Source organism: Neodiprion fabricii, chromosome 1 (genome assembly GCF_021155785.1).
Source record: "Neodiprion fabricii isolate iyNeoFabr1 chromosome 1, iyNeoFabr1.1, whole genome shotgun sequence".
NCBI lineage: Eukaryota > Metazoa > Arthropoda > Insecta > Hymenoptera > Diprionidae > Neodiprion > Neodiprion fabricii.
In genome coordinates this window covers 29,424,753-29,452,626 of record NC_060239.1, presented here as the reverse complement: position 1 = coordinate 29,452,626, position 27,874 = coordinate 29,424,753, and the positions used below count along the sequence as shown (strand labels likewise).

General features: G+C 38.5%; 1 protein-coding gene across 6 annotated transcripts in view; it reads left to right on the top strand.

The window, feature by feature from the left end:
• LOC124187987 (heterogeneous nuclear ribonucleoprotein K homolog) overlaps nt 1-27,874 on the top strand; it is a 102,758-nt gene that overhangs the window by 5,479 nt on the left and 69,405 nt on the right. For 2 of the 6 annotated variants that reach the window (XM_046580215.1, XM_046580213.1), the window contains exon 2: nt 19,054-19,112. The gene's annotated coding sequence lies outside the window, so the exon portion shown is untranslated. Of the gene's footprint in view, nt 1-17,380; nt 17,542-19,053; nt 19,113-23,986; nt 24,173-24,477; nt 24,689-27,874 lie in introns of those variants that run through there. The other 4 variants (XM_046580216.1, XM_046580214.1, XM_046580219.1 and 1 more) reach the window with 4 other exon arrangements.

Sequence of the window (27,874 nt, the reverse complement as noted above, 5' to 3'; positions counted from 1 at the left end):
ATTCAACCCCCCTGCAGGCCGTATAAAGGGTACCTCGTTACACATCGGCTTACGCACTACACGCCTTGTTGCAATAGTCGTATCATCGATATCACGCTTGCACCGTAACAATATTACGTCCCTTTGATTGGCTCGTTGGTAATCATCGATTCGTGTTGATTATTTGTCAAACGAACTCGAACGAAGTTATATGGTCAGAGAATTGGGTCGAGTTGCCGGCGAAAATGTGAAAAATTAAATAAACCAATGGTACTTTTAACCATTTATACGACGAGTGAACATTCTGTGAATATAACACGTACGCGTGTGTATACATATGTATGTATGTGCAGAATTAAATGCACCGCGGGTTAATTTGCGGGTTGACGATACTGCCGCATGTTTTCTACGCTACATAATGCATGCCACATATGTACGCATGTGAATATATTCACTCTGTTAACAACGTGCGAGCCTCGGCTTTTTATTCGTGTATTATTCGCGCGTGTGTGTTTGTGGTTATTAGCGAGTGTGAGGGAGTGAGAGGAGAGTCAACCCTTGGACTGCTTGGTAGCTAGCTCTGCTGGGAGAGGAGGGTGCTTTTCGAGGGCGCACAACAAACCGTTGCCGAGGTTACCGTTCCCGGCGACGCGGTTGCCATCACAAAACTTTTCAACTTGTCCCCGCGACTGTAAACATTAGCTAGAGAAACTCGACGAGGACACCGTGCGCCGTTTTTGATGCCTTGGAATCTCGGGCATGCACCCGAAGTCACGCCGACGTTATCGTGACGAAATATTCGGGGGAAAAAATGATCGTTCTCTTCTTTCCGCCGTGACCTTAGAGGAACAAAGATTTTTAAACGTATGTTTTTTGCCACATTACACGGTTCACCGAATTCGCCAAATAATTCCAATATTGCGATGTAACGAATTTAACCTCGGTATGAATTGTTGCGACAACGTTACTAACTTCAACTCGATAAATTTACGCGTGCAGGAATCTCTCGCTCTCGAATCGAATGAGCCGCACCGACATTTTGACGTGCCGAACGATCCTAAATTTGATCATTTTTCTCGTCATCGTCATTTGCTCGTATAAAGTTATCCATTTACAATCTTATAGAGGGCCCGCGTCACATTAACTGCGTGATTGGCAGCGGACATGGTCTCTCTCAAGGGTTGAATTGACCCTCGAGAATTGGTAGGAAATCGATTTACGTCTCGATGCAAGGAATCGGGTTCATCGTATAAACTTCTTATTGTTAGTATTTTTTATGTATACGACTGCGTGTTACAGGCGAAATAGGTTCACGTATAATGTGGATGTTTGTACGTGTAACGGTCGTAGAACTTTATTTTAATTTTTTCTTATGAGCAATTTAACGCAGGCATTAGTATCGTAGACACTAAATCTCACTTCGAAGAATGTCCAATTTTATTAATATTTATTCACGGTGTTATAGGATTCCAAAATTATCCCTTGCGTTGCACTATTTTCTTTTCTTTTTTCCTTTGCCGACTTCCTCTCGTCAAGTTTTCATCGCCACTATCGACACTGTCTGTGAATTTTATTAATCTTCGAAAGACTGAATGTTATTTTTAAATTTTACCGAATCGGATGAAAAATAAAAGCGACTAACTCGCTTGCGATATTTTTGCGTATAGGTACATATTAGCTTTATTTTGCGAAGTGTTAAATGCCTTTGGACGTCAACCTGCAACGTAGTTTCAGCGTGTATATGTACTTATACATATATGCATACGTAGAGAAATATTTGCAGAAGCTGCAGGTGCACGGTATCTGTTAAACGTATACGTTGCGACGGTGGGTGTGATCCTCGTTCTTTATTCAACGAGCAAGGCATTGCCACGTGGATGGTAACATGCTGCTTCAAGATTTGCATAAAATGTGGGTTACTCTTACAACAGCTGCTGCTATTTTATACGCTTGCTTTGCTGCGAATGTTTCTCTCGCAATATTTAGCAGGTATGCTTTGTACAAATTTTCTTTTCCTCTTTCCGCACTCATTATTTCCGTTGTTAATTCTACTTCATTAACAGGATTCGTATAGATTACATACAATTTTAGTGTTCCTATTCTTTCCCAAGTGTTTCTTGTGCACGCGCGCGCATCTGAAATACGTTATGTACGTACGCATTGTTTCTATGTTCGATTAATAACAATCAAAACTCCGATACAAGTCATTTTGACACGGAAATTTTTCTACAATTCATGTTTTATTATACGTGTCAATTTTTCGACCAGGTAAAAATTAAATCGTCGTAACATGTTTTATTGTTACACGAAACAAGTCGCGTTTTATGCAATACTACACGAGTTCCGGTTCTCCCACGAATTTTTAAATGAACTGGATTTTTCTTGGCGTGAAACTTGAACCGTAAATGCCCACGCCCGCTCTACAGGCCTTTCAAACTGTCCTCATATCTCTATATAAAGTATATAAATATGTACACATATAGGCACGTGTACGTGCATGTACAATGTATGTACATACGGGTGTAGGTAAGTAGGTGAGGGGGGGACCGGATTGTTTGCTTAAAAGATAAGGAAGAGCAATCTCGTTGCGTGTAAACTCTTCTGCACATTCCGTCGTCGTCCTCGAACGTTTCTCACATCGATTTCTATGTGGGTACCTGCATACGTAGTTTTCCAAAATTCGGTTACACATATTGTTACATATTTACGATTTTCTCGATTGACTTGAGGTTACGAACGCGTATCATCGCGGTATTACACGTGGTAACCTGCAGGCATGTATCGTCACGTATCTTTTTTTGGTATTTACCTATGACGTAGGTTGTGTGAATGTGCCGTGTATCGGGCAGGCATACGACCTCATTCGCGTACGCAACTCGCACGCCGAAGTTTAAGTTTCCACATGTACCCATCTCGCTACGCGATGTCAATTATTTACATTGTCTACACTACGCGTGATATAGTACTACAGTATAGATACTCGCCTGGCGTTATATGCGGTAGATTTTTAAAACCGCGCCCATAGTTACCGGAACATTTGAAAATTAATAAACTGTGCGTGTAATATAACATTCTGTTGACGGAGAACGGCGAAAACAACTCGTCGTCGTTAACGGTTCTTTCATATATCGAATGATAATATTAAAGTATGCTCATTAGCAAGTAGGCGCATACAAGCACAAGATCGTCTATAATTGAATTTTTTGATGGAAAATTATTCTTGTATCTCGATTATCTTGATATGAATTGATTTTTATTACTCGGTAAAAATTCTTTCGCTATTCCGATGTAGCAAATTAATATTTTTGGATATTTGATTCGTGTATCTGCATACTTTGGAAGAAGAAAAACAATCAATTTCTGAATTTTACACGCGTATAAATTTTCCTTGAGACTTTTGCCCGGTTTTAGTGCTCGTATGTACAAGTATAAATGATGGCTAGGGTGGATATTGATCTTGAAGTATGATTATATCAATTTTTTTTGTCTGTTTCTTTTTTTTTTGAAATTCCTATCTCGTCATCCATTAGATCCACGCGCGTAGTTTGTAATTATCGTATACCGTATTATATAGTTACAATGCACCCTGAGGGTGTAACACGTTCATCCTCACGAGGCTGAAGTTGGTAACTTTAACGCAACGATACACGAGGGAAGAAAATCATTATTGAAAAATTTTCGGATGTTTTCGAGGGGTTTGGCTTTTCAGAATGAGCGCATATTTTGTTTCGCTAATGGTTTACTAAATTTCGGTATGTCGCAGAGGTGCGAATTAGCGATTTTTCCTAAACATGCAGAGTTACGGTAACCTTACCGACTTCGTCCTCATGCCTCCCCGGCAAGATTCGGGACAAGCCGCGATATTCGAAAGCAGGGCTTCGAAGTTATTCACCGCTTTTGCATGGGAAGATGCGATTCGGTGATTTGTCACGTTTGACACAAATCCATGCAGCACGTCTTGATAATTTATCTTATTTCTCGCATGGTTTGTCATATATCTCACAGGGATTCTTTGTATGCATGTATTATACATATATTACGTATAACGCGTTTCCTTCGACTCGAATCTTTCCACCAGCTTGCGTCGAATCGTTGAAGTTTCAGATTTGAAAGTGCCGAAGCAAAATTACATACCGCAATGCTGTCTTGACTTGATCGTTTCTTTCGTTTTCTTTTGTTTTTCCACCTACAACGCATCTTTTTTTCCTTATAATCATTGTGTATTTATAATCATTGCGAATACCTGTAGAAGTTGAGTACATTCAAATGAGTTTGGATCCGAAGGTCGGTATAAATTCCGCTCAGGCACGAACTCCATGGAATAATCATGGGAGTAGGTATAGCACGATCTAGCAGTTGATACGTTGCGGGACAAGGTCGTTGTTTTCTCGCTTGCTTGAACAAGACGATACGAGACGTAGGTCGCATTTTTTACGATGTTCGTTACGTGTCGATACACAGAATTGACGCAACCGTATATCATACCATCCACCCACCCGCCGCATTTTCCACCTTTTGACTTGCAATGTTTTCCTAGCCTCTTTTTTCCTACTTCTTCTTCTTTATTCTTCGACCTCATCCTGTAACTCGGTCCAACGTTGGTCCTTGGGATAAGATACGGCGCAGGTGTACGAGCCTAGTTTAATATACCTATTATAGGTACGTGTACTTTTACGGCGTCGTTGCAAGCCGGAATGCAGACTCTCTATCTAGGATTAATTGCGACAGCTGGTTTGCGCGTCGCCGGCACCTCGCCTCCTCTTTTACGCGCCTGCGGTAAGATCATTCCTTGGAAATTCTTGACGCGTACACATACCAGATACCCATACCTATCATAACCTACCTACCTACCTGCCTGCCTGCCTGCCTGCCTGTCTACCTTCACCTTATATCGCTTCGACGCACCCAGCATCGCAATCGCAATCGCTCCTGCTTTCAGCAATGGGTATAAACCTACCTCGTGTACAAACGCGTATCCTTGAAAACAGGTACGATGTTGGGGAGAGGAAATAATACGAGAAAATTATTCAATCTTATGATGCATTGTACGATAAAGGTTCGGGATTTTTTTTTTTTTTTTATTATCATATACCTGCCAAGTTCTATAATAGATAAGCGATTCGAAAAGACATTGAATTAATTGTTAGCACCGAAGTAAAAAACGAATTCCATGCTCCATAAACAACGCTATCATAATACGAATAACACAGACACGCCAATTTGTATATTATTATCCACGAATCGGGTAAAAACTCGTAAAAATGTTTCACCTGGCTCGTAAATATTCGCTTTATCACCGTTGTAGTATCATTATATTTTAGAAAGTGTGTAAACATTGTTTGCCTGTACGGGGGATAGTTTAAATTTGCCAAGTTTTGCCTTATCGATAATTAAGTACAAATGCACGAATCGATTTGTCGTATTATGATAAAAGGTTAGATAGAAAGATTGAACGATTTTCCACTCCAGCGATGATTTTCTTTGTCACCGTCGCTGCAGGTTGTTTCCGTTTTCGTTGATTTATAATCTTCGGCGGTGCATTAACTTTTTCGACGTATCGTAATACCTGAAACAATCCCAAAGCTGGTTTGTATTACAACCTTCATGTTTTATGCAATCGCTATACGACTCTCGTTCTGCGCTTTAGCATAAGTTGTTTTATGCGAAGTTGAACGTATGCGGTTTTAAAAGAGAGTGAGAGAGAAGAAAAGGGCTGAAGAAAACCGAGAGAAGTGAAACAAAAAAGAAAAAGGAAAAGAAGAAAATGGCAATTTTTTATTGGCGCCATATTACCGAGTAGCGTTTCTTCCTTTTTCATCTCTCCTGCAAGTTTAAACGCGTATAACAGAGACTGCTCGGCTGTCTGGTCAGTTGGTCAATTGGGTAAAGAAACCCACGTGTGTTATGTACTCGGATCGAGGAAGACTCGCGACGTTTCTGGTTTAAATACGATTTCGAAGTCATCCACCTTTCCCGCAAACAGGTGGCATTTGTGTGTGTATTGCACGTATACCCAATGTGTGATTTTAACGCGTATATATACGTACGTTGAAATATCAACCGACCAATATGGTGCGAATGTAGGCGTCAGTCTGGTAACGTTATTCGTTAGACGTAAAGGATGGATGCACGGCCTTGTCCCTGACATTGGTTTTAATTTAACGATTCTTCGTCGATTACGGTGCATCTTTATTAATATCATTAATCGGCAATTATTTATAATATTATTGTTGGGATTGTCGCTTTGCAATACGTCGTATGGTGGAGGAAACAAATCAAACTAGTGCAACCAGGAACGTATTATCGATAATGTTTAATTAATTTATGTGACAGGAGTAATTTGAAACCAAAAGAATTACGATTTGCCTCCATTAAAATCAAAAACTTGGGTTACGTGGTGATAAAATGGCGCCGACAGCCAGGTTCTCACGATATTGAGGACATTTTCCAATATTATACCGTATCGATTGCGCGTCGTATCGCGTTTCGTTCTCCCAAACTCTGTGCTTACTTCAGCAACGTCAACGGTTATACGCACGTTTTCGAAAGTGTTAAAAAATCGACGGTTATTCTTGGAATTAGTTTATTTTATTCTATTTTGCGCCGGTATGTGCAGGCAGTATCGCTGTGGAATCGAATTTTTATCGCTCCTTGTTTTTTTTTCTTTTTTCTTTTTTTTTGTTTGTTTTTTATTGCTTCGGGTATGACAAATATTTCACCTTTACGCTCGGTCATTTCCTCTCTCGATGTAGATAACCGCGACTTTTTTCCTCGAGGCTTGAGGATATCCTCTACGTGCGTAATATTCCGCTTATATTATTATACTTTTACGGTTTTCGATTCGAAGAAAAAAAAAAAGAAGATATTATACAAATAGAATATCTACCTTGGATGAACAAAAAAAAAAAAAAAAGTTAACCAACAATACCTGGTTATTACACTCGTGCGGGAACGATGAGATCGAAGTTCGTCACCTTGACGCAACTTTGGAAACTTATTAATGCGAACGTAAACCGTATAACTCGGTAATTCATACTTGAAACGTATAATCGAACATTTATAAAATTCGCGGCAAAAAAGTAAGCCTTACACAGTCATGTACTATATTGCAGCGTTCGGATTCCGATCATGCGACGATGTTGTAATCTTCGTGGCTCGTTTAACGAGAGAATCTTGTAACTCCGATCGCGGAATCGATTGGAATTTCGGACTTACCCAACCGCGGTTGTAAACTTGGCATTTTAACCATCGCCTGACGCGTGATGCCTCGCGTCTGTATCACGTTGTGAATATGTATATATATATATAATGTGTAAGGAACTCCTCCATAAGGAATATATAATGTGTAAGCTTAAATCCTTCCGAAGCATCGGAAATGTAAGATGCCTAGTCTGTACCTAATTCTAACCTTCGTTTTAAGATACAACACGGTGTAATATTTATACGCCTGTAATCGTGGTTGTAAAGAGTATAATAATACGTGAAATCAGGTGTTTGTACTTTCGCTTTTGTTGCTCTCGGTCTAGTCTCTATAAATTTCTTCTCTCACGATTTCGTCCTCGATACAAAATCTTTTCCATCATTTTTGTCCTTGCGATAAATTAAACCTCGGTTCGGGAGATGAGAATATGATTATCGCTCCGGTTGTTCCGCTTATCTTCGTCGATAATTTTATCAATCTTTTCTATTCAATTTGTACGATATAATTTCCAATTTTTCGCAATCAATTATCACACTCTGCAAGCTGAATTACTCGCGCTAGTGAGAGCAAGTTTTTTCGGTTTTGGTATATTGCCGTGTACAGTCTTATGTAATCGCCTTTTTCGACCACACACACACACACACACACACACACTCACACCTCTGTGACCTTCTATTATTCGGAAGAATCGTGAAAGCCTGAGCAAAGCCTGTGAGAATGTATCGAAGTATTTATAGACAAACTGGACAAGTGAGTATTCAAATAGAGTTCAGCTGGTTCATCGCATGCGAAACCTTCGATCGGAAAAATAGAAATCGGAATTTTATTACTCGATCTTTCTATCTTTCTTTCTTTGCCGTGATGTCGTCGCGACGCAGGCTTTGACCGTCGGCGTCGAATTCAAATTGTTATAAAATTTCATCGAGGAGCTATTCGTTTGAAAATCAAGTGACAAACGATTGAAGTATTGCAATAATTTCACTCGATATTTCAACCGATTTCAAATGCTTTTAATTACCGAAATATTTAGTGATTTCGAAAAAATTTCACACTGATCTTTCAGACGATTTTCAAGCGATTTTTGCTTCGTGTTCTCGAACTGTTTTTAACGATATTTAGCAATTTCAAGTAATCTTCGACCGATTCGTATAAAGTGGTTTGTGAATTTAAGAAGTAAATAACCTCCCGGATGTTTACCGATTATATTTAGTCTTTAACATACGTTGAAATTTTTCGTTATTGTTTCGTTGGTATAACTGAAAAAGTACAATCAGAAGTCAGACTCATTGAATAATCTAAACTACTCACCGATAATAGACAAATTTTTTTCTTATATCTTAATTGAATAACCGTTCTATTTTCTCTGTTCTCATCTTGTTTACTACATACATCACTAAAGCTTGTTTTTGGTAGACGATTTAATAACACAGCTTACGTATCGTCGAATATTATTATATTTCAATTACGAAGATGGTAAAGCTGATTCGAAAAATCTGGAAATTATTAATTTTAAAATTAATATTTCCTCGTGTAATCAAAGCAGCCATACAAATTTCTCTTCACTACAAAAAAAATCTATATTAACGGATATTATATTTCGATCGAATTACTCGCATGTAACCTGGAAGGGAAAAACTGGAAAAAAAGGAGACGAGCGCTTCTATAGACCCGCAATATCTTGCTTGAACTTCTATTTATCTCCCCTCTCTCTCATTCGCTTCATTATTTGCTACGTGACTCGTATACGGGATGGACCATCGCACTTCCGAATTGATCTCTCGAGGGATAGAAAAACACGAAGGAAATATTTTTCCATAACCAAGGGCATGAAAAATCACGGTGCATTTATATCAAGTTGAAATCGACTTATCAGACATTCTCTAATCAATTTATGTCGCCGACATAATTTTGTTACTTTTAATTTTTTTTTCCTCTTCTTTTCGCTTGCGAAAGAACTATAATTTTTACACGGAAACAAAGTCAACCGTCATTTTATTTTTCAAACTAATTACAGTAGTTACAGATGTAATAAAAAAATACGTTTAATGTATTTCAACGCGAATGAACATTTTTAAACGGGGAAAATAAAATCGTTTTCAGACTAATCATAATTTCGAGAAAGAACAGCCATTAGACTCTCACTCTCTGATCATTAGATAACTACATAATTATAACTTTTCGAATTTTTACCCTAGTTCGGCATATCGTCAGCACTCTTTTCTCCGATTATTTTCGTTACCCAGTCCATGTCACTGTAAAATAATAATAATTGACGAATGTTGAAGTGAAATTATATCAAGCTTGCAATTATTCATATTAATTGACGGTGACCGCGCATTTTTTTCCCTCTCACATATACACGTTAACTATTTTCGTTACTTTGCTGCCGGCACTGTTAACTAGTATTGTTATTATCATTAACATCATTATTATTATTGTTGTTGTTGTTGTTGTCCGGCGACGAAGTCTTCTCTCGACTGATGTACAATAATCCATTCTCGTCGCGGCGCCGCTAAGGTTGTTATTCGACTATAGCTAGCTGAGAATCGAGGGTAGATCTTCTATTATTATCGAAGGGTGGAACGGCAAACCACGGATCGCGTCTAGGCGGGGTTGTCTTTCATTGGTTATACCACCGCGAAGAGAATGAAACGCATGCATTATTAAAAGTGGTGTGCATCATCCCTTAGCGGCGCATAAGAACTTGCAGTTAGTTCGTCAAGTTCCGCTCGTTCCTTCCTCACGATCATTTGCAGTATGTATATTACGTACCCACATACAGAGTCTAAAAACGTGTCCTCGACCGTGTATACGTGTCACATACACACACCCATCCGTTTTATAAAATAACGGTTGCGACGTTACCTCGGTTGGAAGCCGCATGCACGCGGTTCATTCAATATTGCATCAAACGCTGACCGTATGCGGAGTTGGAAAAAGACTTGTGGAAAAAGAGTGAGCGCGACGTATGAGACGAGAGGGTGGAAAATCGGGGTATATGACGTGGAGAAAGACGTGGCGTATCGGCACTATCCTTGCATGTTGTATGCACGCATGCATACACGTGGTCGCTTTGCAGGGTGACCATCGTCACCGCGACGCTCTGATATAGATCCAAGGGATCGGATGAAGCTAGAACAACAAAAAAAAAAAAACGAAAAAAGAAAGAAAACATATATATATACACACATATATGTATTATTATCTGTGTCGCGGACAAGCTAGAAGGTTCGGATACGGTTTGTTGGTGAAAAAGATAAACGTCTGTCCTAATAGTCGCGAGAGTTTTTCTCCCACCGTTCCTAGACTTTTTCTTATGTTTTATATATATATATGTATGTATGTATGTATATGTATGTATATGTATGTATACCTACGCCTCTCGTCGCGGAAGGAAAGAGTTTGCAAGAATGATGAGAGTCTCTATTATTATATTACCTTTTATACATAAGCTAATATATATATATATATATATGTGTACACACACACCTATATACATACATACATACATACATACATAGATAGATACATATCGAGGGTATAAAACCTCCGACGGTTTCTCGTTTCCGACGAAATATACATTATATATAACAGCTTTTCTTATACCACGGGTGTACACACAAAATCCCACACCGAAATTACTACTCTAGTGTATGGATGTTTCTTGTGTATATTGCCTATACCTACTTGTAGGAAAAAAGCTAGATTGACACTCCTTGAAATTCTTCTCAAGTCTTGTGAGAATTTCTGAATTTATTTAAGTGAGAGGTGGGGTAATAAAAATTGTTATCATTTTTTATTTGGCTACCTGCAAAAATACTTCGTTGATTTTCACCGAAGTAAGATACAAAAGTTGTTATACCTTAAAGGATTTAGAAAAACGAATGAAAAACAAAAAAAAAAAAAATTACAAATTTTACGTACATAAAAATCGTTCATCGCGCGTGTTTGTAATTACCCGAGGCCAATTTCTTCGTCTCAACAACGGCTCCGGATTCTCGCGTTGTCGTCGTAATGCAAATATGGTTTATGTAGGTACGTGACGGAGGTCCCGAAGGAGTAAGTAAAATATCACGTGACGCGATCTGGAAATTGCAAATCGAAAATAGTGAATCCAGCACCCTTGATATCCTAGCTCTGCTTGTCTCGAGCTCCTCCACGATTAGCTGTGACTTAAAAAATTGATTAACACCATTTACTTTCCTCGTCCAGACATTGTTATTCATACATATCGTATTATTCTACGGATACATCACGATGCGATGATTTCCGAACGTATGTATATCTCATTCGATTTTTATTCGCTGCAGTCGCCTGCTCGCCATTTTTTTCTCTCTCGTACTTGTATAAACGCGCGCAAAGAAAAAGTGAAAAAAATAAACAAAATTAAAATAATTAAAAAAAAAAAAAATAAATAAAATAAAAAAAACTAGGTCATGGTAGATATACTTGTACCTTTTTTTCGTTACGATCATTCCGTCATCGCCTCGTTACATTCATTACGCTTGTTATCGTACATGATTAGCGGCTTTTGCACGCCCTATCATCCTCCTGTTATACGTATATGTACGCACATGCAGTTTATATTCAGTTATATAAATAAGACAGATGGGTGAATCATGCGCATCGTTATGCGAAAAAAATCGATAGGATGCTTTTCACGCTATCTGTCCTTTTGTCAAATCTTTTAACGCCCCGATCGTGTCGACATGCATGGCACGACGTCACCTATGTGAACCTAGCATCCGATTAGAAAAACCCAACTATTATTTGTTGATTCTTGTAGGTTTTTGTAGGTAGTTGTTTGTAGTAACAATGATTTCGTTTGTAGTAGTGCCCCAAAAAAAAATTATAAGTTGTTTGTAGTACTGATTTTTTCGTTTGTAGTTCCTGCCAAATTTACTACAAACGTCCTAAGCGCTTCAGTATCGCTTGTAGTTGATTGTAGTATGATTTTTCTTCGTTTGTAGTTTCTGAAGAATTTACTACAAACGTCTGACTCGCTTCCTTTTTTTATGGGGTGACCTGCCAACATACATTGATGTATTTTTCTCGCATCGATTCTATCCCGATCACGCCATTTCTCGCTTAGAGACGATTTTGAATTGCAACTAATCGAACAATCGATGAATATCGACGCCACTGATCGGCAACGCTCATTTTTTTACCTATTTCGTTGTTACAGGTACAGTTGAAGAAAGATTTCCTCACGTTCTACCCTATGTCATACGTAACATTCGTATCTATAAGGGAATCACCGTGTGCCTTACGTGATCAGAGGGAAGAAATACTCGTTGACGGTTAAAATATAGAGCAAAAATTAACAGAAATTGGTTTATTCCGAAATTATTATTTTCACGTACAATTCCACTAATTCGATTGATTCTAAATCAGGCCACGTTATAATATTATTCCTCTGCGTTCTGATCCTCGTGATTGGATGATTTAATGAATAATAATAATTAGGAATTATTATCATAAACAAAATTATTGAAATTTTACAGTGAAGTTAAATCGGTACGAGTTGCAGGGTTGTAGATATAATACATTATATGTACCCGTATTAGTATAGTATAGTTTTGATCCTGTTACCTTGGCTCTCTTCCAAATAAACTAATCCCAAACTCGGTTGAATTCCCCAAAGACGCGAGCCAAGTCGCTTTAGGTATATATATATATATATACACATATATATATACATATATACAGGCAGGCATCGAATGGATATGCAAACGAATAGGTAAGCTAAGCTTCTTTGCATGCAGTTCAAAATCTCTGCTTCGCTCTCTCTCTTTCTCTTTTATCTCCTCATCTCTATACTGGAAAAAGGGGTTGGGACGGAACGGAGAGATGGAGAGAGAGAGAGAGAGAGAGAGGGAGGGAGAGAGCGATCGCTGCATAAGCTCTGGATATCAAATATGCTTTGGCAGATGCGATGTCCCACAGTAGTTTGCCATTCCTTCGAGTTTGCCTGGCGTGGGCGGCGGATGGCGGGGCAAAAAGAGAGAGAGAGAGAGAAGGAGAGAGAGTCGAAGAGGCTTTATGTACGAACCACCGATGGCGGACTCTCTGGCGTAATTATAGATCGAACTAACCTCGCCGCCATGGAACATGGCACGAAGAACCGTCGAACATCATGATAGCGAGACTCTTTTTCATAGCCTGTAATCGGAAGCGATTCCCCATTCACTCGTCTTAAAGGTTCCTCATTTTAACGCGTTCTGCTTTCCTGTGTGTATTTTCGATTCGCGTTACATGATGATGTTGAAATTTGTTTGGACAACCTGGCGAAAGTTTTAAAATTTTTCCGTGAACAATGGAATATATTCTGCGAGGACGTACGTGCGTATGAATTAACTTTTTGCGTTGTATTTTCAGTTATTTACTTACGATATGTGGCACCCTGTGCATATGAGCAAAAAAGCTCGAGTTGTTGAATGAAATTAATTTGGCAACGCGCCTGCGGAAACTCGAAATTTTTACGTTAACTGAAATAATTAGCGAGGCAATTAACGGGCGAAAAATTTTTCACTCGTTTCAGCCTTTTCATTGATTTTCATCACCGCAGTCGTCTTTGGTCGACTCTCGTCACCTTTGAACTTTACGTCGAAGCGAGTAATCTAACGATGATAAAGAAACGTTGTAAGTAACCGAAGCACGCTCGGTTAAGATAGTTGTACAGACAGACTTTAAATATACTCGCCGCAGTATTATGAATTCAGATTTTCGCCGTATTTGGTCAGTATAAATTCCAAGGCTTACACAATCAGTGATTTCATATCATTCGAGCTTACAGCGATGTCTTTGGGTAATCCCTGCATCGCCGTAATATCCCAATGTGAGTGTAATGGAAATAATTTCAATGCGAGTATCGGAATGGAAACGTATTCATTATCATCAATGCTTGGACGTAATATATAATATTATTATTATACATCGTAATGTATTGATATTCAGCTGCACAGTAAATAATTTCTGCGAGAGGAATGCTAGTCTGCATATATACGAGGCATTTTACACCAAAACGATGACCTACGTCTGACCCTCACCGTCGGTGGTTTTTTTTTTTTTTTTTTTTGTCAATCTTCAAGCACGGTGTAGTGTGCAAAAAAACATCTTTCACCGAGTTTTAGATTTTTTTGTACCAGGAGTTTGATTTTTACTCTTTCCAAAACGCGAAAACCCAATTTTTTAACGAACATCCTTAATTGATTGTTTTCAAATTTTACTCATAAATTCTTTGTAAAAAAAAAAAAACGAAAATTTTGAAACCAAGATTAAATTGGGTAAGCTTGTGGTGAAAAAATGGGAAGTAATTGGCGATAAAAATCGAATTATACATGAATTTAAAAAATACAAATTACATTTTATACATTTTCTCTCACTTTTCAGTTATTTGTTTCGCCTTTAGCTTCCAACTCAAAAGCTTGCCCATTTCCATTAACATTATATCGTTACAAAAGTTGACTCAGCACAACAATGTGTCACTCAAAAGATTAATGTGCTACGTTGCGTTCGAGGAGCTGGGTAATTTTTCGTCAAACTATCGGTTACGTTTCTCTTATATTTTACTTTTGTTTCACTAACTTGAACTTTCGCCGACGAGGCTCAGTTTCGCGCTCCGTGTAATATACTACTCCATATAATATGCAACGCTGCACATGAATCGAACACGCAATTCGTCCGTGTGAACGTGGCGCGTGGTGTACAAGGTCTAATGAACTTCGCGCGCTGCAAGAAAACGGGGTGGATTATAATGCCCGCCTGCTTAAACATCGACTTTGCTAATTTAATAATCATCCCTACGAACACCGCTTGTATTTTTATTTTTCCATACAGTTATTTACGCCTTTCAACTTGGCTGTGAAAAAATAGACCATGTAAACTTTCTCGCGATGTATGAACGCGGCGTATTCTTCTTCGCTTGTAAATTTTTGTCACGTTATATACATACACGGTTAAACATGTATAGATTTCACGTGGGTGATCGGTGTCGAGTCATACATTAAAACGAAGAGCAAAAAAACAAAACGACATTTTCAAATTTTTGCGAGTAAAACGAAATTTTGCAACCGTGCGGAACTAACGCTTTAATTCGAATGTAGATCCTGAGGCCATTTGCATTTCTGTTCAAGTCACGAATGTAATGGTGCCCGTGGACTCTCGCCAACTACGCTTCCTGTTACGGGTGAGAAAAATTTTAGTCGCTTGATCGCGAACGCGGATTTTCCCACGAACAACGGCGAAGTGCCGCCGCGGCGCCAATTCCATATTCGCTCCCTTGCCCAAGTATTATTCACCCATTAAACATGATGCACTTTGCTCCGCCTGCATCTCGGAGAGTAGTTCGTCTTTTCTCGAAAAAAACCCTCTCTAGCTTTTCAAATTGCTAAAAGCATGGAAGGAAAACAAATTTTTCGGTAGAGAAAGGAAGTCTTTGGTCGGTATACTTACTCCGGTTAAAATTGTCGTAGAGCTGATTTTTCGAACGGGGGGTTTTTTCTTCTTTTTTTTTCTTCTTCCTTTTCCAGAAAGATTATATCTATTCTCAATCGTTACTCTTAAATATATCATTTATTCAACCATCTTCACAAAAATCGTAGGTACATATTGACCTCTTATCGTTAGCTGTTTTTTTTTGTCTTTTATTCCACGTCTTTCTCGAACCTGGCTATTTAGCATGAGATCGTCTTGAATGCTGTTTTTTTCCTTTCTTTCCCTCACCACCCCCATAAACGTTTTTCAGTGTCTGTTCAATGTCGGACGACTGTCCCATCGTTCCCCTCGCCAGAGACCCACGTTTGTGGCTCTGACAGATTCTTGTATCGGTGATTCTGTGTGTTATCCCGGAGGAATGGGTAGAGTATCTTTGTCCCGTTTTTACAATATATATATATTTTATATGGGACTGAAACGTATGCGTGTACCCATGTTTTGATCATTCATATTTTCCGCGAAACCTTCCTTCAGACGGATATTATGATCTGCAGCAGAGTTCCTTCCTACAAAACGACGATCGTCTTTTGCCATTTATTGTTCGGTTTTTTTTTTATTCCAAGGGTGTTCTTTGAATTGTGTAATAAAAAAATTTGTACGTTGGTACAACGAGTATATTATGGATATTTTTTTGAAATCAATGGTGTTTTAATCAACGTTTTTAAAAAAATCGTGTTACGAAATGAATCGAGTTTTGGTCTAGCGCAAATAAGTATGTATCGCGTACATCCAAAAAAAGTTGGGAATCTGTCGATATCGAAGTTTCGTAGGTAATAAACCTGTTGACCATGGAATTGGTTCTCGTATTGCGGCGAGCAAAAAAATAATTGATCCGACAAAGGTGAGGTCTTTGCGAGAGTGTTTGCACCGGGTGTAGAGTGCAGGTGATATTCTCACCGTATACAGCCACAGGTGAACAGCTTATTCCATTGGAGTAATCCTTTCCGCAATGGATTTCGATAAAAGAGGTTACTTAATTTGACAGGAAGAAGAAACCGAAAGAAAAAAAAAAACAAAATCTTGCTAAACGATTATTGAGCCACTCTACGTGAGAAAAAAAGAGAACTTCCCGCGCAAGTGTTGCACGTTTAAAGACTCGACGATAGCTGAGAAGAGGATCGACGTTGAGTGGCGAGGAAAAGGAATTAGACGACGAAGAGGAACGAGAAAGAAAAAAGAAAACCCTTCCGCCGTCGCATATATATATATATAACAAATCGGAGCACATCGAACCGCGTTGCGTAGGTACCTATCCACCCGGGGTCACGAATTAGAAGAAGCGAACCTCCCCGCAGCAATCAATAACCGTTAAGAGTCGATAACCAATTTGAAAGTCCGTCCCGGCCCAACTTCGAGTTAGGCGCCGATCCCCGTTCACCCTAGGAAGGGGTGAAAAAGCGGATTGTTCCGCGAAAAGCGGGCCTCCCCGTCTCTCTCGAAGATTCTCGACTCGCGGAAGGCGCCGCCGGTTGGCGACCGCGAGTCGGTCGTGGAACGGCAGGTCGAAGGGTACAAAGGTATAAGTTGGCGATATCGACCTGGGGGTTTATTGTTGATGCGAACGGTAACCAGGGCGACTTGTCGCCACGGCGAATAGCCGAGCTCGCGGTGGCCGTCGTTGGCCAATCGGCGTTGGCCCTGGTCACGGTTTTTTTTGATTGGCCGATCCTTTGGATAAGAGACCGCATCGGGCACCTCGAGGGCCACAAACGGTCATCAAGCGCGGCTTTGCCGACATGGAGAACGCCGCCGCGGAACGGCCTTGTCTCCGTTTCGTACTTCGATATTGAAAAGACAATCGCAGTCGTCGCTCAGTTCCGGACTATATCATCGAACGATCGCTCCGACGACGATACGTCAACTTTGTAAGCACGAATACCTAAAACTCGCTTTCAAACGCACCCACGAAATCTTATACGCACGCTAGATTTTCGACACAAGCCGTTGCAAAGGTTCGTTGTAAGCATCAACGATTACTTCGATTCGTTATTGAAATCCGAACGGCTTTTATCGGTCAGATATCACGTGAAATCGGTTGTAACCGCTTGAAATAATTTTGAAATCGTTTGAAACAGTTTGCCATCATTTTAAAACTGGAAACCATTTTCAATCACTCAGGGATCGTTTTGTAATCATTTTCAAACTATATGGAAATCATTTTTGACCACTTGGGGATCGTTTTAAACTCATTGAAACGAGTTTGAAACAGTAAGAAATTAGTTTTCGCTTGATGTGTGGCGCCTCGCTAAAATCCGACTGTGTGCCATTTTCCCACAATAAGTTTTCGATGCTCGATGTACACTTTTGTTTAAAGATTGGTGTTCGCGCAGGTATAGAATAAAGTAGTCTCGGACCGTTTGCGGCCGTAACCTTCCATTCGGGTTCACGAGTATGGCGACAACTGGAACTAAGGTGATAAAAACGGGTACGTCTATTTATTACTCGACTCGAGCTGCTTCATTTCGAACCAGCAGAAATATTTTAATAACATTTCTCTAGTCTTGCACTTTGTCATTGAATATCGGATGTAACTTTTTCCGTATTATTAAACTCTCCGCACGAAGCGATTCTCGCTCGAAGCCTCCGAGATCGGCTTATATAGTCGAGGGGCGAGTAAGGATTTCGAAAGTTTTCCTTGCCGAGAAAGGGATTTCCGATTAATCTGCGCGGATCGTTCCGCGAACTTATCATGGCACTAGGAGTTACTTTCATACTTTTTATGAAGTTCCGTGTACTTCTGTTCGATATCCGCAATCGCAAGCTGAGTGAGCCGCTTATCGTTAGTCCATCGTGTCCAGTGGTCCTGAAAACGTCCTTGAATTTGTTGCGGTTTTTTTTAATTGAAACACCATGTAGTCGCACTTGGTGAATTTTTGAAGCAAATGTGCTGAAAATTAGTCGACCGATTTGTCGGCCACTGTATTCGTGGGTTAAAATTTATATAATTTCGTCGAATCCGAACCGTGAGGAGTAAAACCTGCGGATGCATGGCCGCCCTTACGCAGATTCGTTACCCAAAGGATAAAGGTGGAATAAAAATTGAAGGCTGAGCGAGAGGTCCGGGGAAGGAAAAAGAAATAAGATGCGGTAAACCCTGAAAGTAGATTACGGCTTATTCCGTAACATTCAGGCCGCTTTTCCGCAACCGAACTCGAAAATTTCACCCTGAATTACCTTCGCGGGGCTGATTTACACGTCTTTGCGATTGCGAAATTAGGTTCCGAGGCATCGAAGTTTGGCTCGTTAAAAAGTGCCACTTTTTGCATTTACCTTGCCGCGAAATAGGATTTGTTTTTTTTTTTTTTTTCTCTCTTCCGAACCCCTGAAATTGCGCGTTTCGTTTCTAATAACGTTCGCGTTTAATTTTTTTGTTTCAGGAAAGGAAGTCAACCCACCAGGTAGAGCTTTTAATTAAGCTCTCGTCCCAGATACCACGGTAAGTCGAATTTTTATCAACTAATACGTAAGTCTCGGGTACGTCCGACTTTTTGCCGGTAATCGTCTCTACTCGTACAGAGTGTACGAAACGTGTGATCGTTATTTTTCACCCACTCGAATTTTACTCTCTCTTTTTGTACGAGTCTTCTTAGGAGCGGAAAATAATCGCTTCACGATTCCGCTTAACCGATCTATTTACATCCGCGAACCGACCCTAAGGGCACGTAATCCGCTCGCGTACCGTTCAAACAATCATCGCCCACAATCCCAGACAGGAAGCGGTGATGATACAATGTGATTAGATATCCTATCCCAACATGTTACGCTTCGGTTACCATAGAATTACGAGTACTTATTGCGCGAACGGTAAGAGCTGCGCGGGGAACCGCGGAAAAGAAAAGAAAATTATCTCCTCGTCGAAAATTTATTACACATGTAACCGAGACTTCTCAAATATCCTCGCTGTAGTAGTAATCACGGTGTTCACAGATCTGGAAAGTCTGGAGAGTCTGGAAATGTTAGGGAATTTAATTTGGTCGTGGAAAAAAACAGAAAATATCAGGTTTCTGTTATGAAAATTGGAAATCATTTTTTGAGGTAACAAGTTTACTAAACAAATTTGCTCAAGTTGACCATTTTGTACATTTATATTTTTCTTCAATTCTAATTAAATTTTAACCAAATATAGAGTTAATAAGCTGAACGATTTAGGTTTTAGTCAGTTACTAGAACTGGGATAATGTCAGGGAAAAAGTCCTAGGTCCCAGGTCCTGGAAAATCTAGAAATTAGATGGAATTTTTTACTTCATTTTGTTATGCGTACAATTTTAACGGACCAATTTTTATCCTCGGTCATTCTAGGTATATTAATTCGAACGCACAGGTGCCTTGGTTAATGTTATTTAACCTGTTACTTAACCTTTATACTCATTTGAAATGACGAATGGGAGAAAGTTAGGAATAACCGCCGAAGCGGGCGGTTTCAAAACAAAATTCCTTGCGCGGAAATTAATGCTTCGATACACCGTCCACAGTACCTATTATACATTCATACGTACATATTACATATTACATATTACGACAATTTGAATTTCCAACACGTTGCCCGTACCTATAGTTAATATGTGCCGGTATATATATATATATATATATATGTATACATATATATAAAATGGATATACTATGTCTTATGTATAATTTACGAAGAACTTCTGCTGTCGTCACGATTTATAAAAGTTTCGACCATCGGATTTCACGGTTGAAATTGCGTTTAGATACTTTTTCGTAATTATGCTATAGGTTGAAGTTCAATTTCAAGAAGTGTGTTTCTCTTACCTGAAAATTTATTTATTTTCCTTACAATTGAGTTGAATTTTTTTCGTTCCACGCTTTGCCTCCTCCTTTCAAAATTTGTTCAAGATTTTCACAACCAAGGTAAACGAACAAGTTAATAAACCACCTTGCCACGTCTCGGTTTGTGCTCCTTCGCAGTGTCAAGGCGAATGCCTTCGGGTTGAGCGAAGCATAAACGCGAATCTTAACGTCCACGTGGCGTGAAATCATACGGTAGGTAATTCACGAGGCTTGCAGAGTGTCTCGATTTTACATCCAAGTTTAATGTAATTAACTATCGTTACGTTATATTTTATAGACGTCGTGTTTATTATCACGCGGGCGTGAATGATTGCCGTCATTAGCGACACCTTTGTCATTTCGGTTCGCTGCCTCATCTAATTCCCTGTTATTTTACCGACTTCTGTAACGTTTCATATCGGGCGTTATGTACGTATTACAAAAATTAGCCGAGTATCTGTCCGATTGTTAGCGAATAACGGGAAAGTTTTACGCGAAAGTCAAATCGAAATGAATTGAAAAAAGTTTTTCCTTGGCACGGAGAAAAAAAAAAAATTCAAAATGCGAACAACACTGATTATGAAAAAAATACAATCGATGAAATTTTCTTACAAAAAAAAAAAAAAAAAAAAACATTATCGAGCAATTTTTCGAAGAGATTGAATACAAATATCCGATAACAAAAGTTATAGTTTTTCGAATTTAGTATAACAACGTTGTTTTTCAAAGGCGAATGGGAAACATCATTTTCTGGATCAGCAAATTTTAGTTTTTATACAGTCACTGCAAGAAATTTGTCGCGAAAGCTAGATTCTTGCGTGTTTAATTAGCTTTAAAGGGATTTGCCACGTTGAAATTTGAATTGGTTATATGCTTGTAAAATCTTTGCTGTTGCAGTGATAATTTTTGTTCCGACAGCTGAAATTCCTCCTATGACTAAATTAACACTAAAATTTTCCGCTTCAGCGATGTGTTTAATATTTATTTTACTATTTTTTTTTTTTCTTCCTATCTATTTTCTGCCAATCTCCATTTCGTGCGTATCAAGTTTTACCACGTTATGTTCATATTCCTTTCTCGTAGAATAACGAAAGCAATTTCTCGGCTATAAACCCACGTGAAAATTGGGGTGCGATACACGTAATAGAAAAGACTAACAATCGAGATTTTGTATAGAAAATTGAGAGATGATGGTGGGTGACTAAGTTTGCGAGAACAAGTACAGCTGAATGACAGAAGTCTGCAAGAAGCGGTGAAGAATTAGTGGCGTAGGAGAACAAGCGGGCAAATTATGCGAGTAGATTATATTTTCTGTTGGGGTGGATGAAAATGATTACGATAAAATTACTCCGTTAGTTGAAGGTGGTGGTGGTGGTGGTGGTGGTGTAGCTTACACGTTCAACAATTCATTTCTCGGCTGTTTTTCTGTATTCCCTCAAAATTGCGCCACCGGCTTTGACGAAACTCTGTTGATAATTTTTTTCCAGTATGTTTTTTTCTCAAAGCGTCTTTACGTTTCGCTCCCGCGTAAAAATATGCGGTTGTACTCGGTCATCATCTGGGAAATCGGGTGATCCATTTTTAACTCCGTGTGAAAGATACAGTACGTGACTGAGTGATATTTTATAGGTGCGTAAGTATTCTTTTTACGCAGTGTTTGTTGTTTTTATATTGACATTTATTTTATTCTTCTACCTCTTTCTTCTCATTTTATTTGTACCTATCTTGGTCGTACAGCTGCAGTTTTCTTATCCGAGTTTCATTTCAACGCAGTTATAAGTAGTGTGGCAAGACTTGCGGAAAATTAAATTGTTCGAGGAGGCAAATAATTATGTGACACAGCGGAGGGATGAATAATGTTACACGTAGAATATGACGCGAATTTTCGTCTCGGTGGAACAATCCAGATGTGAACTTGTAAAATGTTATATCTATCCATCTATCCATCCATCCATCCATCCGTATATGTACCTCCTTTCTTCTTTGTACACTTATCATGTCGCCTTACGCGGTAAGCGAGCTGGAAAAGGCGCGGGAATGAGAGAAAAATGAGAATCTTAATGCAAAGTCAATCGCTGATTGGAATGAAACGAACAAAGTCGAATTGATCGATTTTAGTCTAATTGAACATTTCTCAGCCGTCGCCAGACTCTGCGTAATACCTTTCATTATCTTTTTATATCTTCCTCTTTCGCGAAATTTCACGCATCGCCGCATTACGTGACAAGTTGATCTTCTCCCTGTTTTTTTTTTTTTTTTTTTTTTATGAACGTATTTTCATTCGCACGAATTGAAAATTGTTTAATTATTTGAAATTCTAGTACAAGTCTTATTGAAAGAAGACGTTTGCTCTTGTATAAATGTCGTGCAATATGCTGCCATTCTATATTGTGTGTGTATATTTGCGCATAATTTATATTCGACGGGGAATGATATTCTGCTAATAGTTTCGGCGTAATTATATATTTGAGTGAAGTAAATATTGCTTCGCGAAAGGTAACCGTATACAACTATAAAAGTGTGTGTGTACACTGTACCTAAGTATATATACGTATATCTGGTCGTAACTTGAAACAAATTAATGGTTCGAATCTAATTAGATGTTGGTATGTTGGATGTTAATCCGTATTAATGACGATACGCTCCATTGCGGGGATTCAAAATTGAAAGACAGAAGGAAAGAATTGCGTGAGAAAATATTGTTCGTTCTCCAGAATTATCCAAGTCTGTAACGTAATCTGTTATACACCTTTAGTTCAATTGATACGAAAATGTATATGAAAATTTGAAAGAGCGTTTTTTCCACTTTCGTGGATGAAAGTAACGACTCGATTCACTGTGATGATAAAGAAATGATTGCAATTGAAGTATTATTTCTTTCAAATAATCGACAATCGAAAATTCTTGATTACGAAAAGTAATCGAGTCGAATTTGACTGAAACTGTGGTGTCTTTTTAACGGCGGGGGAAATTTCACAAACTACGACGTGTATTTTAAAGTAACGAGAAGAATGGGAAAATAGTAACGAATTATGAAAATTTCGTTTCTTCAAATTAACAAGAATAATAAAGGCAATGCGATTTCATGTGAAATTTATTTGGAATCCGGCTTTTTTCTATAAAATTGTCAGGCGGCTTATTAAAATTTTAAAAAATTTTATATAGCTATGTATAGTTGATAAATTTTCATTCACCCCACGATTGAACTTTTTTTCGTCTCGCCTCGTTCGTTTTACAATTAGCCATGTTCCTTACTTGTATAATCCTAAAAATCCTAATGATTATAATACGCAGGAAGCCGGAGATCGCGACGCTTCTGTAATCCTGAATTTGTTGTACGCTAGTAAAGAAGGTGGGGGGGTCAAAATGGGGATGTTAGGAGGGAGGCTTTTCGTATCCCGATGGCGCAGGCGCCGCGGCGCAGTGATAGGGGTGAACTCGACGAGAGAAGCTCAGTATTCACCCGGCCATCAGCTGATCGATATATATGCGCGTGGTAGTCACGTTGAAACGTTTGCGGCGGGCGTACGACGAGGAGGACGAGGACGAGGACGAGGACGAGAAGGACGATACCCCTAATGACTAATCGCCGGCGATTTTGGCTTCCTCGGAGCGGCGGAGGGTCCTTTTATTCGTCGTTGATTTTTCTCGCCTCATTTTTTTGAAACGACTCTTTTTTTCTCACGTCCGAATCTCGCAAACTAGGTAAAATCACAAATATTACCCGTTGATGTTTTTTTTATTGACTATTTTATTTTTTTTATTTTTCTCTTCTTTGTTTCCTTTCGCACACGCGATTAGAAATAATCAATGTTGTACAAAATCTGCCTGATGTTCGGCTTAGGTCAACGCTTATAAATGTATAACGCGTTTCTCATATGTGACACTCACCGGCTTTTATGGTATAGTTGGAACTTGGGTTTTTTTTTTTTTTTTCCCCTCTTCGTTGTACAATCGTGATTGCAGAGGCGGTATTTTTGAAAAGTGACCGGGAGTGAAGTATGTAAATCAACTGACAATGAATCTGTGTACGTGTACGTAATTATATATGACAATTTTGAGAATCGAGACTAATGAACCGTAAAAAAAAAAAAGAAAAAAAGAAGATAATCGTTTCGTGACTTGAGATTTATTAAACAGTGATTGGGTCATATATAGCCTCTTTCCTCGTCGTCGCGTCGTTGCGGGCAACTTCGTTTTTGAGATTGAGAAACTTTTGAGGTACGTTGAAAGCCGGCTTGCCGAGTTGCTATGCCCAAGTTTGTTTCATCCTATACGTATATATATATATATATATTAGGTTGTCCCTTATTTAGAGTGCCGACGAATTTTTTAACCCCCCCCCCGCAAAATCAGCTTCAATTAATTCAGAAAATAATTACCTCATTTTTTCAGATTCTTACCTCGCCTCTAACACGTGCCACCAAGGGGGTGGATTTCCACATTTAAAATACACGTGTTTCGGACACATTCTCAGTAGATATTTTATTGTAAGAGTAATAATGTTAAAAAAAAATCCGCCAACTGCGAGGCTTTAGTGGGCATTAGTGATAATGTCTGAGAAAAAATTCACATCATCGTACCAGGCAATCTAGACGAATTGCACACCCTCAAAGTCTCATTTTTTTTTTCCCCAGAGGAAGTGCAATTCGTCTAGATTGCCTGGTACGATGATGTGAATTTTTTCTCAGATGGTATCACTGATGTTCACTAAAACTTGGCAGTGACGGACTTTTTTTTTTTTGAACATTGTTACTCTTACAATAAAATACATACTGAAAGTGTGTTCGAAACTCGTGTATTTAAGGTGAGAAAATCCACCCTCTTGTCGGCAAGGGTCAGAGTTGAGATGAAAATCTGAAAAAATTGGGCAATTGTTATTGAATTATTTGATAAAGATCTGAAGGATATGCGTTAAAAAATTCGTCGATACCCTAAATATGGGACACCGTGATGTTTATATTTATCACCATTTACAACTTTTTCTCTGGATATCTTTACAGTTTTAAGGAAAATTTGGAAAAATTTCCGTTTACAGCTCTACAATTATTGTAAACCAGAGATGTGGTTCGGTAAATATGAAAATTAAGAAGAAAAGCATTTGATACGCTATTGATATTATTCGTAGACTTGTGTAACTTGACAAATCAATTAAAGATAAATAATAAATATTGTGAAAGTAGGCGAAACATATTTCCGATAATTTATTACCGACACTAAACTAAAATTTGTTTTTTCGATCGGTAATCGGTTTTTTTTCAACCTTCTTTCTCATCGCCTAGTTTTACAAACTTGAAAAGTAAATTTACTCTCGGTAAATTTGTTCTCCAAACGGCGTAAATTGTTGCATTTAATTGCATGACGATAGATATTCGTTTTATATATTTATTTTCTTTATCGTACAGAATTTCTTGTTACTCGAAAAGATTTGGCGAGTCTTAGCGTTTGCATGTCGTAGCTAGCTAATATTGACATCGCTTCACTTGTTGCCTCTTCAAATTATACCGGCGATATTTTACAACTCTACGCACGAATTGTCACGTGACTTGCTAGAAAGACTCACGACGAACCGTTTGGCTTCAAATTTCACGCGCTTCGCGAATATTTACACCATCAAAATTATCCTAAATATGTGATTCATATGCGGTGCACGCGAAAATTAGCAAGTACCGATTACTTAATTCTGAAATGCGATTACACACGTCGCCTTTAAGATTGCTATTTTAATTTGAAGAAAATAGGCGAGTAGTCACGGTGATTTCTTTCCTTATTTGTCTGTCCATAAGTTTACTTTGGTCCCGAGTGAATTCGTCATATTATTATTGTCATTATCATTATCATTACACGCGTAAAGTATTGACCAGAATTTTTTCTCAAATATAATCAAATATAATGAATTTTCATCGTTTTAATCTAATCATTCATCGCGGTAATTCTTCATGGAAATCGTGAGCAACTATCGACATGGAAAATGTTTCTTTCCACAAGTTTGGAAAATTTCTGAAATAACGAGCCCTTTTCTCACAGCTACGGTACCGAGGAAAATGTCAAGGATAATTAATTGTGCCAAGCCTTGTATATAATTAACGATATAATTAATTCTCGTATAAAAGTAAATCTGTTATTATATTTATTTATTTATTTATTTACTTATTTATCAAAGCTTCAGGGATTGCACCCTTAATGCGTAAGAATACACCGTGGCTAATGGAACGAACACAAAGCCTAGATCATTTCCTCGTTATGCTAGAGAACAATCGACTTTATTCTATTCTTAAATTTCTTTGAAGGCATAGCGATAAATATCCATATTCCCCAAGTAATAGATTGTATTCCTCAGAGATTTATTAAATTTATGTAATATAACAATAATTAAATTTTCCGAATCGTGCAATTGTTAATTGATAATATACATTTTCGTTTTTTTAACGGATAAAAGAGAAATCAAAAGGAGGTTAAAGAAAAAAAAAGAAGAAAAGAGAGAGAATAAGAAATTTGATTGGCACAGACTTTAAAGTAATCAATCCGGAAACTTGCTGCGTGGGTATAGCCTGCATAACAATGTATAACATTGCTCAGTGTCTTTGAAAAGATAGAGATAGATAGGCATCAGGTGTACGACGTCAATGTCGAAACGTATGTAAATGTTTCCGTGATTTTTGACTGACCGTAATAATAACGCCCGATGCCCGCATACGCTAAGTGATAAATTTTCATCAGATTTATTTGTAACAGGCAAATCCGTTAGGCAAGCGATACGATCGATAGGTAGAAATAACCTCGAAATTCTTGACGGCCGACGGACCAAAGCTTGGCGAATTTTAATTCAACCCTCGAATTCCCATCAATTAAATTCCTTACCGCCACCGGCAGCGTCATCGACTTCTGGAAGTTTACGCAGAGCAACACCTTCCTCAGCCTCTGTTCCACCTATCGATCCTCCGCCCCATTCCGGACTTCCTTTCCCTCCGACCCGTGATTAAAATACCTCAGAGGCCATGGACTCCCCTCTTTCTCACCCTCGATTTGTTTTCTTATTTTTTATTCTTCATTTTATTTATTTATTTACTTTTTTTCAACTTACTCATCTCTCCGTTTCTCTCTCTTTATTTCTCTCTAACGTACCTCCGAGCGACCGTATTTACTCGCGTTGTTTTAAGAACATACATATTTAATTATGTGTAAATAGAAAAATTATGCCGCGAATTTGTAATTTGATAGGTTGACGAGTTTATCGTTTGCAGAAGAACTGTAGAATCGGAAGTTCGGACGTAAAAAAAAAAAAAGAAAAAAAAAGAGAGAACAGACAACGAGCACGTTCTCGGAGCAAAACGAACTTAAATATAAACGATTTAAAATAAGATTTTAGAATTAGAACGTTCGTAATTATGAACCTGATTTTAGAAT